Source organism: Rattus rattus, chromosome 14 (genome assembly GCF_011064425.1).
Source record: "Rattus rattus isolate New Zealand chromosome 14, Rrattus_CSIRO_v1, whole genome shotgun sequence".
Taxonomy (NCBI): domain Eukaryota; kingdom Metazoa; phylum Chordata; class Mammalia; order Rodentia; family Muridae; genus Rattus; species Rattus rattus.
In genome coordinates this window covers 2,318,540-2,331,047 of record NC_046167.1, presented here as the reverse complement: position 1 = coordinate 2,331,047, position 12,508 = coordinate 2,318,540, and positions in this window count along the sequence as shown.

The following is a 12,508-nucleotide window of genomic DNA, read 5'->3' as shown; positions in this document are numbered from 1 at the left end:
AGTACACTCTAACTTCTTCCTTGAAGACAGGATTGTCCTCAAGGACAGACACCTTCTTAAATCTGCTCCAGTTATCAGAAAGGGATTGCAGAAAATATCATTGGATCTCAAGATTCCCATTGATCGCCTACTAAATTTAATAATATGTAATTGTATAATCTAGATTTAAGAGAAGAACAGAGGGAGTAAAAAGAAGCTAAAAGATGGAGGGAAGGAGGGAGGGGAGAGGAGAGAGAGAGAGGAGAGAGAGAGAGAGAGAGAGAGAGAGAGAGAGAGAGAGAGAGAGAGAGAGAATAATAAGAATTACTTTTGTCAGCGTTATAGAGCAGTTTGAGGTTTCCAGTGGCCCCTTTCCTGAAGTAAATACAGTGACAAGTGCTATGTATATCCTCAGGAAGGCCTCTTAAAAATATAACTGCCCAAGTATTAGGCATCCTCATAAGCTTCCTTTACTCAGTGTGACAAGACAGGATACTAGAGAGCCTAGGGAATTTAAGGACCCCAGATCTGAGATCTATGTTGCTCCCAGACTGAAGAAATCCTCAACTCCAGTTAGTGTTCAACTCAACCACTGCTATTAATGGGATTGAGCTCATGGTTGAGTCTAACGTAGTTGATGTTTGGTCTGTAGACTGTTTGGGAAGGATAGGGGAGTATGGCATGGTCAGTGGAGATTTATTACTGAAGATGAGCTTTGAGGTTTCAAAAGCCCATGCTATGCTGCCTCACTCTGGTCTCCAACCTGCAGATGAGATGTAAGGTCTCAACTCTCATGCCTGCCTGATCCATGATCATCATGGATTCACCTGCTGAAACTGTAAGCAGACCCTAATTAATTTATTTTATAAGTTGCTTTGATCGTGGTGCATCTTCCCAGCAATAGAACAGTAAAACCAAGACAGAGCCCCATCTGAACCCTGAACTTTCAGGTAAGACCGTAAGGTTTCTCCCTGATGGTAGAGGTTCCTACTCTGTTCTTATCTCATGTTCTTAACAAGTGGCCTCTGACTTTTGATGGGTAGTGGGTATCAATCAGCCTCCCATGGCCAAATGTTTCACTGGCATTTATCTATGGAATAGTTTGGGAATGTCGCCACCCTTTACTGCTTAAAGGACCTTTGACAGAAATGGAGATCAGAATTATCTCCAGCTCATACAGAGTTCCACAATGGCAGTCACGTTCGTTTCTGAAGGAACAGATAATGATTCGGGGATGGCATGCTGTGCTAGTTTAGCATCAGCATCTACCTGTCTCGAGTTAGAATCGCCGTGGAACTATAGCTTCAGGTGTGACTATGAGATATTTCCAAAGAGGTTTAACTCTCTGTGGGCTGCACCATTGCATAGTCTTTGTGACTGAATAAAAGGGATAAAATGAGCTGGGAACCACCACCCATTTATCTCTGCCTCATGGCTGTGGATCTAAGTGACCGTCTGCCTCATGTTCCTGCCATTGTGTCTTTTCTACCATGGTTTTCAAACTGTGATTCAAAACATCCTTCTACCTTTAAGTTGCTTTTGTGAGGTATTTTGCCACAGCAGAGAGAAAAGTAGTAGTAGTAGTAGTAGTAGTAGTAGTAGTAGTAGTAGTAGTAATAATAATAATAATAATAATAATAATAATAATAATAAAAAATAGTAATAACACAGACCTTCTTAATAATTTCACCCCCAATGGAGCAGGGTAGAGCAATGATAGCCATACCAATTATAATCAGATTAAAGGACTCTCATGCTATTCCTAACCAGAAAAAATAGTTTCTCTGACCTGAAGTCCAAGAATTTCAACCTCTAGTCAGTAATTCCTTTAGTATAGACTTTATAACTCCTGGTCAATTACCATGTAACAGCCTATTATCCGCCATTATTCCTCAAAACTATAATGTCTCTTTCCATATTTCCCGTATCACTCTGTATCGAAATCTGTGGAAATCAGGTGTTTCGTTTATTCCTTTCAGAGACCTCTGTCCTCTTGAAAAATGAATCATGCTGATCAGAGCCTGAAGTTGTCCATTAAAGGCTTTGCTAGAAGCTTCCTCTTACCTGGAGAGAAACTGCCTTACATCCTTGCCTATTGTTGCAGCAGAATGCCCTGACAAAAGCAACTTACAGAAGAGAGGGGCTGTATATGTATGGGCCACATGTGGGGCAGGCTCTGAATGGGCATTCTTTCAGCCTCTGTTTTAAACTTTGCTTCCCTATTCTCTCCCAAGGGTGTTCTTGTTCCCCTTTTAAAGGAGTGAAGCATTTGCATTTTGGTCATCCTTCTTGAGTTTCACGTGTTCTATGCATCTAGGGTAATTCGAGCATTTGAGCTAATATCCACTTATCAATGAGTCCATACCATGTGTGTTTTTCTGTGATTGGGTTACCTCACTCTGGATGATATTTTCCAGTTCTATCAACCACCAAACTAGATAAGATGGATGAAGCAAAGAAGTGCAGGTTGACAGAAACCGGATGTAGATCTCTCCTGAGAGACACAGCCAGAATATGGCAAATACATGGCGAATGCCAGCAGCAAACCACTGAACTGAGAACGGACTCCGTTGAAGGAATCAGAGAAAAGAACTGGAAGAGCTTGAAGGGGCTTGAGACCCCATATGAACAACAATGCCAACCAACCAGAGCTTCCAGGGACTAAGCCACTACCCAAAGACTATACATGGACTCACCTTGGGCTCCAACCTCATAGGTAGCAATGAATAGCCTAGTAAGGGCACCAGTGGAAGGGGAAGCCCTGGGTCCTGCCAAGATTGAAACCTCAGTGAACAGGATTGTTAGGGGGAGGGGAGTAAGGGGAGGAAGATGGGGAGGGGAACACCCATATAGAAGGGGAGGGGGAGGGGTTAGGGGAATGTTTGCTTGGAAACCAGGAAAGGTACAATTGAAATGTAAAGAAATAACCAATTTAATAAAGATGAGAAAAGAAAGAAGAAGAAGAAGAAGAAGAAGAAGAAGAAGAAGAAGAAGAAGAAGAAGAAGAAGAAGAAGAAGAAGAAGAAGAAGAAGAAGAAGAAGAAGAAGAGAAGAAGAAGAAGAAGAAGAAGAAGAAGAAGAAGAAGAAGAAGAAGAAGAAGAAGAAGAAGAGGAAGAGGAAGAGGAAGAGGAAGAAGAAGAAGTAGAAGAAGAAGAAGAAGAAGAAGAAGAAGAAGAAGAAGAAGAAGAAGAAGAAGAAGAAGAGGAGAGGAGTAAGAGGAAGAGGAAGACGAAGAAGGAGGATGGTAAGGAGATTGAGAAGGAGAAGGCAGAGGAGGAGTAGGAGAAGGAGAAGGAGAAGAAGAAGAAGAAGAAGAAGAAGAAGAAGAAGAAGAAGAAGAAGAAGAAGAAGAAGAAGAAGAAGAAGAAGAAGAAGAAGAAGAAGAAGAAGAAGAAGAAGAAGAAGAAGAAGAAGAAGAAGAAGAAGAAGAGAGGGCTTATTTGGTCCACCATAGTAGGAGCTTGAAGCAGTGCACATTGTACCTGCAGTCAGGAGTTATGACTGGTGAACACCTATGATCAGCCTGCTCTCTGCTCTCAATCCAGCCCAGCACCCGAGTCCAGGAAATAGTGCAGATCATATTTTCTGTGGGTCTTCCTGCTTCAGTTAACCTAAGAGACACGCTCAGAAACTAAAATTCCCTCCCAGATGTGTGCAGCTTGTCTTCTAGGAAAGTCCAAAACCTGTCAAGTTGAAAACTAACACATCAGGAGTCCTGTAATCACACCCTTTTTTATGTTCTGATCAGTTCTCATACAGTGACTCTTAATCCATAGGTCAAGTTTGTCTCTAGACTCCAAGAATTCCAACAAGGTATCAAAGAATGTAGATTATAGAGATTGCATAATCCACCAAGAAAACGAGATAAAGATGCCAATTATTAATGACTCTGGGGAAAGGCCCTTTTCATTTGTCTTTTTTCTTTCCCATAGTCATCTGAGTTGTAAAGTTGCCACCAAGGGAGACCTGCCCAGGGACCATTGAGCAAGTCAGACACATAACTGACTTTAAATTTCTACTCAAACATGTAAGTAAAAGTTTTACCCTTCCTTCCTTCCTTCCTTCCTTCCTTCCTTCCTTCCTTCCTTCCTTCCTTCTTCCCTCCCTCCCTCCCTCCCTCCCTCGGTCCCACCCTTCCTTCTGTTTCTTCTTTCTTATATCCAAGATAAAACTCTTGCTCACCCTGCTAATTATCCCTTGTTACATCCCAGACCTTCCCTGAGCTTCCCCAAAGAGCCTCACAGATCCAACCACATACCTATGCAATCTCTCTCTCCTCAGTTCTTTGGTACAGAGCAACAGTTTGTAGCTATGAGAGGATGACATTTGCTGCCTTCATAAAAAAAAAAAAAGCAACCCCTGACCCCAGGGATCCAAGTAACTTGATTGTTAGTCACATACTAACTAATCCCCAACTCCTTCTAACCCCTCTGTGACCCAAACTCCCACTGCTCTGCTTTGGTTACCTGTATAGCCTCACTGTCAGACCCTCCTGGGCCCAGTCAGTGTTTGAGCCCTGCTGAGCCTTGCTGATGCATGTGGAAGCCTTTCATTCCTAACAAAGGAACATCCTGACCTTTCTGTTTGGCCTGAGCCAGTAACACTGATAAGCCATTCCTGTTTTTTGTTCCCTTTTTTTTTTTTTTTTTTTTCCCACTGTGCTTCCTGGAATTCTCCACCTGGTGAACTTGGTGAACCTCAGTAAAGCTTTGACATTCTTGTAGCACGAATGACCCGAGTATGTGTTTTCTCTTAAACCTTGAAGGCCTGGGCCCAGTTCTCGATACTGTGGCAGTGCAGGTACTGACACCTCACCATGTAGGCTTTCTCTTCTCCCTTGGAAACCTTTAAGAGTAGATAACCTACTTAGTCTGGTAGAATGAAAGCCTTTCTGTCTTTAGACCCCAAACTACCTTTGGTGTGAATGTGTCTCCTAGCACATAGGACAACTCAACACCCTTCCAGGGACAATCTAACCCTATCTCTCTGGATCCCCTTGATTATTCCCCAAGACCCACAAGTCAGCAGCAGTAGAGATTCTAATTCCTTCTGTACCCATTCAGCCCTAAGTAGCCAGATACACTTAATATACATTTTCTAAATAATTTTAGGGTCTGATTTTGAGGGGTTAGTATTAAGCACCTGATTAGCAATTTAAAGATACAAAAGTCGTTATGATTGGGCCCCTTCCTTATGATCTGCTTTAAAACCCCTTTCCATTTTCCTGATAACATACTAACTTTAAGGATGGGTAACTATCACTCCTTAGAATGTGAAATACTGTGTCCCCTTCCAATCTCAAGTCATCCTGATAAATTTATGAGATGGTACCCTTTCTACCAGGAGGGAGGACTTGTCTCAATTGTCCTTCCTTAAGATATAAAATACTGTATGAGAGGAAGGAAGGAGAAGGTTGCAGGAAGGAACCTTGAAGGGAAGGAAACCATTAAGGGAAGAGCTTTTCTCCTATTACAAAGTATCTGTTTTGTGAATTTGTTTATTTTTCTTTCTTTAATCCATCTTAATATACCCTATTACTAACATTTAGTCTAAAGAATAGAATTTAAGTTGTTTATCTGGTCCTCAGTGAAACACGACTTTCTGGTACAGAGCAATGACAAACCATTGTTCCTTCCCTTAAGATTTGGTCTAAATGAACTTGCCAATCATATGGATAAGAAATCGGAAAAGCTGTCTAAAAACTTTAGGGAATACTATGAATTCTACTTGTTGAGACCAGGTAGTACCTTTCATTATGTTACTCCATAGAGTGTACAATGGGGTTTTAACCACTGACTCTTCCCGCAAGGGATGCAAATGCTTTTGACTCCTTGATGATTGAGCCCAAGTTTGCACCTGGGAGGATATGTGGATGGCACAATCTGTCTGGCACCACCACGTGACATAGGCTGATAAGGGACTTGCTTCTAGGAGTAGAAAGGGTACCATCTCATAAATTTATCAGGATGACTTGAGATTGAAAGGGGGCACTGGCTTATTGAAATCCTATCAGGAGAAGCAGTTCCAAGCACTTGTGGGAAGCACCAGAAAGAAAGACCTGACTCTCACTTGGATCCTATAAATAGGCAGACACCTAGCATGGCAATGGCCCCCACTGAACTGTCATCTGGGTAACCTTTATGAATGTCAAGGGACCAATAGGCAGAAAATCCCTATCTCAGGGTTTTGGCTTGGCTCCTTCTCTGCTGTTGATGGAGCCTATTCAAACTGCCTGCCCTATTTACCCAGCAGGACCTGCTGCCCATTCATCTCGTCATTCACTTCTGCAACCAAACTCCCACCCTCTAGACTCAACTCCCACGCCCAGGACCAATTTACAGAAAGCAGAGTTTATCTGGGCTCATGATTCCAGAGGGTTAAAGTTCATGATGGCAGAGAGAAAGCGTGGTGGCAGGAACCTGAGGCTGAGGCCTATATCTCAAACCACAAACTCAAGGTAGAGGGAACGAACTAGAAATGGTGATAGTCTTAAACTCTCACAGCCCACCTCTAGTGACATACTGTCTCCATCAAGGCCACACCTCCCAAGTCTTTCCAAATGGGGACCAAGTATTCAAGTACCTTAGATTATGGGTGATATGTCATTCAAAACACCATGCCCTGATTCCTGGGAATCTTTAAAACTTGAACGTGCTGCAGCCTCTAACCCTATACAGCCATTCTGTAACACACACCACACACCACACATACACACACACACACACACACACACACACACACACACGTATATATAATTACTGTATGCATGTGATATATAACTTGAAAGCTAATATAAGCAATCAGTTTAGGAATAAACTAAACTATACTCTCAGCCAAAACTATCAACAAGAGCAGGACTATTTGGCAAATTGATGTCATTGAGAGTGTTAAACCTGGGACCTATTGAAATAGCTCAGAGGACAAAGGCACTTGTCACCAAGACTGGACATGAGTCCAGTCCCCAAAATCCACACTGGAAGGAGAGAGCTGACTCCTACAGGCTGTCTTCTAACATCCACAGGCATACTGTGACAAAGGCATGACCATACACACGCACACAGACACACACACACATACACATACACATACATACATATTCAGACATACCACACACATGCACACACATACACACACAGGTACACATGTATACACTTACATACACACATACACACAGGCACACACATGTACACATGCAGACACACCACACACACGTGTACACACATGCATACACGCACCTACACATGCAGATACGTGAACATACACGTGTACACACAGATGCATGCACACATACACAGACACACCCACACACATGCACACACACACACATGCAGAACACATTTTTATAAGCAACAAACCATGTGAATGTGCTCAATAAATTCTGCCATTACATAAAGAAACAAATGTGTTCATCTACATTTCACCCGTGACTGCTACTACGATATGTATTTGGAGCAATGGTCTTTTGGGGCCATTTCTGTGAAAGAGCTCTGCCGTCATCTCTGGCCACTGCCCACATTAACTATACTGTAATGAATCCTATCTTTTACACTAAAGTAAGCTTCTTTGGTGTTAAAAGATAAAGAGCAAACATCATATAGTCATCACAATAAGTGCAAGAAAAGTAAAAAGGAGTTTTTAAGACTTAGTAAATAATCGTAATAACCTACTACTGCCCTTTGCTTCACTGGGTGTGCTATCAAAAAAAAAAAGCCTTTGATGAAAATTCCTGTTTACATCTAGACATAAAAGAGAGGGAGGGGAAAACAAAGCAAAAATAAATCAAGCACACGTACAAGTTATCTGCAAATACTATCATGCAGTCTTCCTTGGGGACCAGAAATGAGGCTTTACCACCAAGGCCATTCAGCGTTGTACTGGGTGGAAACTAACAAAAAAAGTGTACACATTAGGGCTGGAGAAATGGTCGGTGGTCAATAGCCCAGTGATAGGTTGCAGGCCCCTATTCTGTTGAGATTCCTTGGCTTAGGCCAGCAAAAGTCCACTCATCAGATGGGTATGTTGGCACACACCTTTAATCATCGCATGAGGGAGGTGGGGGCAGGTGAATTTCTATTAGTTTGAGGCCAGCCTGATTTAGATAGTGAGTTCTAGGCCAGTCAAAAGTACATAGCAAGACCTTGTTGCAAAATGTAAATAAATAAATAAATTAAATGAATGAATGAATGAATAAATCTTTAAAATGTTCAGCTGTCGCTTGACCTCCTGTGGACACTTGAGTCTCTCGTGCATTTTGAATGATAAATTGTACCTCCAAGGTTTTAAAACTATGCCCCAAAAATGGACCCTGAATAACTTAGGTAGAAACTAGGAATAGGGGTTGGGGATTTAGCTCAGTGGTAGAGCGCTTGCCTAGGAAGCGCAAGGCCCTGGGTTTGGTCCTCAGCTCCGAAAAAAAGAACAACAACAACAAAAAATTTTAAGAAACTAGGAAGATCTGACTGTTACTTTCTTCTCTTCCCTCCCCACTGAACTGGTTCAATTCCTCTAGCGTGTGGTCGATCTCACTCATGGCCACTAGATGGCTCTCTACTCTAAAGCTCTTGCATTGCTTCTTTTAAAACCAAGCAAAATGTTTGTTCTATTGCTCCCCAAAGGTGTTCAGAACACACGATTAATAAGTGAACAGAGCAACGTTTTAAGCGAAAGGAACATCTGTTACAACCTGAATTTTCTACTGCGTCAGGCAGAGGAAGAGTCCCAACCATGAATTCAATAAAAAAGTAAAAGCTGCCGTCTCTCTACTTGCTTCACTATAGCGCTCTCCGCATTCCTTGCTAGAAGTTTGATCCTGATATCTTCCACTGCGTGGGTTAAAGGCTTGTCCTCGAGTGGCAGTTTTGGGAAATGGCTGAAATCAGGGAGGAGGGGGCATTGGAAGGTTGGAGAGGCCACTTGGCGGGGGAAGTACTAATGAGTGGTAGCAATGGGTAGCACTGGGTAGCAGGTAGCAGGTAGAGGGTAGTAGGTACTGGATACCAGGTATTGGGTAGTGGGTCGTAGGTAGTGGGTAGCGGGTAGCGGGTAGTGAGACCTGACCCATCCCTCTTTCTCTTTTTCACTTCCAAGTTGCCATTAGGGGAGTGGTTTCATTTACCATGTGATCGCCCCCTATTCTTTAATATGCTCTTCTCTGTAGGCCCCAAAACAATATCACTAACCATTCCTGGATCAGATCTTCAAACTTCTGAGCTAATATAAAGCTTTTCAGGTGATCATTCTCAGATACTTTGTTATAATAATGCAAAACTGGTAACCCCCCTCTTCCTCTCCTCCCTCTCTCCTTCTCTTCTTTCTTCGCTTCCTTTCTTTATCTGTAAAAAGAAAAATTTACCTCAGTTTTTAAATATCCAATGAGCAGGACATTTAGAGCCATACTCAAAGTGTGGTGTGCAGTCAGTAAACACTAGTAGCAATGCTAATGGTTTCTGTCATCATGAACAGGAGCAAATGTGACACTAAGGAGATTGAGTGAGAAGATGCTTGACTTATGGTTCTTCTTTATCTAGAAGCTTCCTCTTAAGATCTGTTTGGATTTAGAAGTGGGGGCCATGTTTAGACAGACCTGCATCCAGACTTGTAACATCTGCATAGATATTTTCCATAACCCATTGCAAGTTTCCTTGTGACAAACCAGAGGACAGAGGTAGACTGAGTGTTTGCAATTTCCTGGAAATTGGTACAGTAATTCAGGATGGAGACACACACACACACACACACACACATACACACACACACACACACACACACACACACACACACACACATGCACACAGAGTCGTGCATTTAGAGTGATAGGCTTGAACTCATAAACACAAGACAAAGGCTTTCTAAATACAAGCCCAGCTATAAAGAAAAGGGTGATTTAGAGCTCTGCCTTCACCTTCCTTCCCTGCTTTGGTTGTATCAGAAGGATCTGCTGCCCTGCTTCCATTGCTATGGAATTGTCTGAAATTTTGCTGAGTTTCATCTTGGGGTAGAATCTTACCCCCAAGGCCCTCCCCCAAAGAGAGAGTGACTGCAAATGAATCATCATGACCTTGCACCTGAACTGGCCTTATTGTTAGTTCTAACAATAGAAATGGAAGTATATTTGCCACGTAGGGCTGTAGTTTTCTGTGCATTGTGGTAATGCAGAAGTTTCTTCCTGAGTTACATTTGCTAGCAGTATAGGTCTCCTGTAAAACGCTGAATGTCAGGTTAGAAAGGGGAATCACCCTGTGGGAACTGTGTTCACAGCAATCCCTAATATTCTAGGCAACCACACTATGTTTTCTTTGAAAATTACTTTCGTTGCTTGAGGCTTTCTTGATAGGATTTCAGAAACTACAGACCTAAGTATCCATAAAACATCCTGCCTTCTGCATTTTGGGGACTTCATCAATTGCTCACAGGGATGAACAACAGCTCTTCCTTCTCATGGCTAGTGGATGGTACTCCCTCCTGTGAGGATGAAGTCCTGGGAGGACTGCAAGTTTCATCCTCATCTTCCTACTTATCTTCTTTTTCCTCCTTCACAAACCCCTACAGAATAAATGAGTCACCTTAAAACAATTCTTGTTGCCGTATTCTTACAGTTTTACATTTCCATTGTATGGTTTCTCAATGAGCTGGGGTTCCAGATGCAATAGGAAACAGAAGCAAGAGCCAATGTTTATCTCCCTAATTCCTGACTGTATCGATGTGTCCAGTCGTGTCATGGCCTTGGCATCACAGCTGGAGCCACAGAAGTGTCATATCTTTCCCACTCTGAACTCTTGAACTGTGAACCTTGGGCTGCCACAAACCGCTACCTTCCTCGAGCTGCTTTTGTCAAGTATCCTGTCACAGCAGCAAGAAAGTAACTAATACAACAGCCATGAATACCAGTCATCTCCAGTTACATCTATCTTCCTAGGAATTTGTTTATTTCACTTTATGTAGTATATTGAAACACAATTATTTGTAGTAATCCCTTATAATCAATCATCTCTGGTTCTATAGCTTCAGTCCTAGTGTGTCCTTTCATCCTTAATTCCAGTATCATCTTGCTTCTTTCTTTCTTTCTTTCTTTCTTTCTTTCTTTCTTTCTTTCTTTCTATCTCTTTTTACTTATTCATTCTATTGAATCGTTTATCAATTCTTTTGATCTCTTAAAAGAGCTAAGATTTCATTTTTTTCAAATTTTCAAACTATCTTAAGAAAAAATAGACATTTGGAAAGATAGATTGGAGATGGAAAAATGGGAGAAATGTTTCAGTGTTTCAGAGCTCGTACTGCTCTTGCAGAAGACCTGGGTTTGGTTTCTTGTACCCATATCAGTGGCTCCCAACTGCTGCTCCTCCAACTCTGGGGAACCCAGCACCTTGTTCTACTCTCTACAGGCATCCACACCTATATACAGAGACCATGCATATGCAATATACATATATATATATGCATGATTAAAATTGTTAATAAAATTGGCTGCATGGCACATGACAATGCCCCGTGAATTCCACCAGACAAGTCAAGATGAGACACTTCCAAAACTGAAAAGCACAGAGAAATATGAAACAGTTCCTAGCAATTTTTAATATGGCAAATATTATACCCATATAAAGCCAGACAAAAACATCATAAGAAAGGAAACTATATACCTATATCCCCAGGATACATATACATACCCTCAGAAATATTAGCAGACTAAATCCAGCCATGCACACTAAGGAGTTGACATTATCAACCAGAATGGAATATCATTTGTTATAAGTAGAAAGGAAGAGTTGGAATGTGCTGCAGTACAAGAAAAGCCAGAAAGTATACCTTGTGATAGAATCAAGAAGACCAAAGATTAGGGCACGGTTCTACCTCTATAAACTATCCAAAAGAGGCAAATCAGCAGAAATAGAAATGCAGTAAAAGTATCAGTGATTGCTGAGAACTCAAGACAGGCTAGTAAGGTTAGATAAATAACAATAATTTTTGATTGGTGGACCTCGGTTACCGTAATGATAAATATATGACATGTACTTGCTGAAACCTGTAGGACTTTACATAACAAAGGATGAACCTAATGCTCTCACATCAAAAGAAAAAAAGTATTTAAATTAGGGCTCCTAGGATAGAGTGCAGAACGTGATGGACGAACCTAATTCAGTTACAGATATATGTGACATATACTTTCCTGAAAGTGATTGGGGAAAGCAAGTGACAACAGGTACAATGAGTTGTATCTTTAACCACAAAGGCAAAACCCCATCAACACTGGAGTCTCTTCCATAGGCTCCTTCACTTGGGAACTTCAGAACTCTGAAACCATTATGGACGTTCATTTAAAACAGAAATAATGAAGGTCGTTGGTAGGTGATTAGGAAACACTTCTTTCTGTTTGGCAGGCGGCATCCAGAAGAAATTGTTCAAATTGAAGAGAACAACAGAAACGCATGTTGAGTTTAACACCATGACAGACGGTTACATATAAAAACCTTCACTGGTTCATTTATGAACGTGGGTTAATATACACATGTACATGCCCTTCCTTGCATCTCT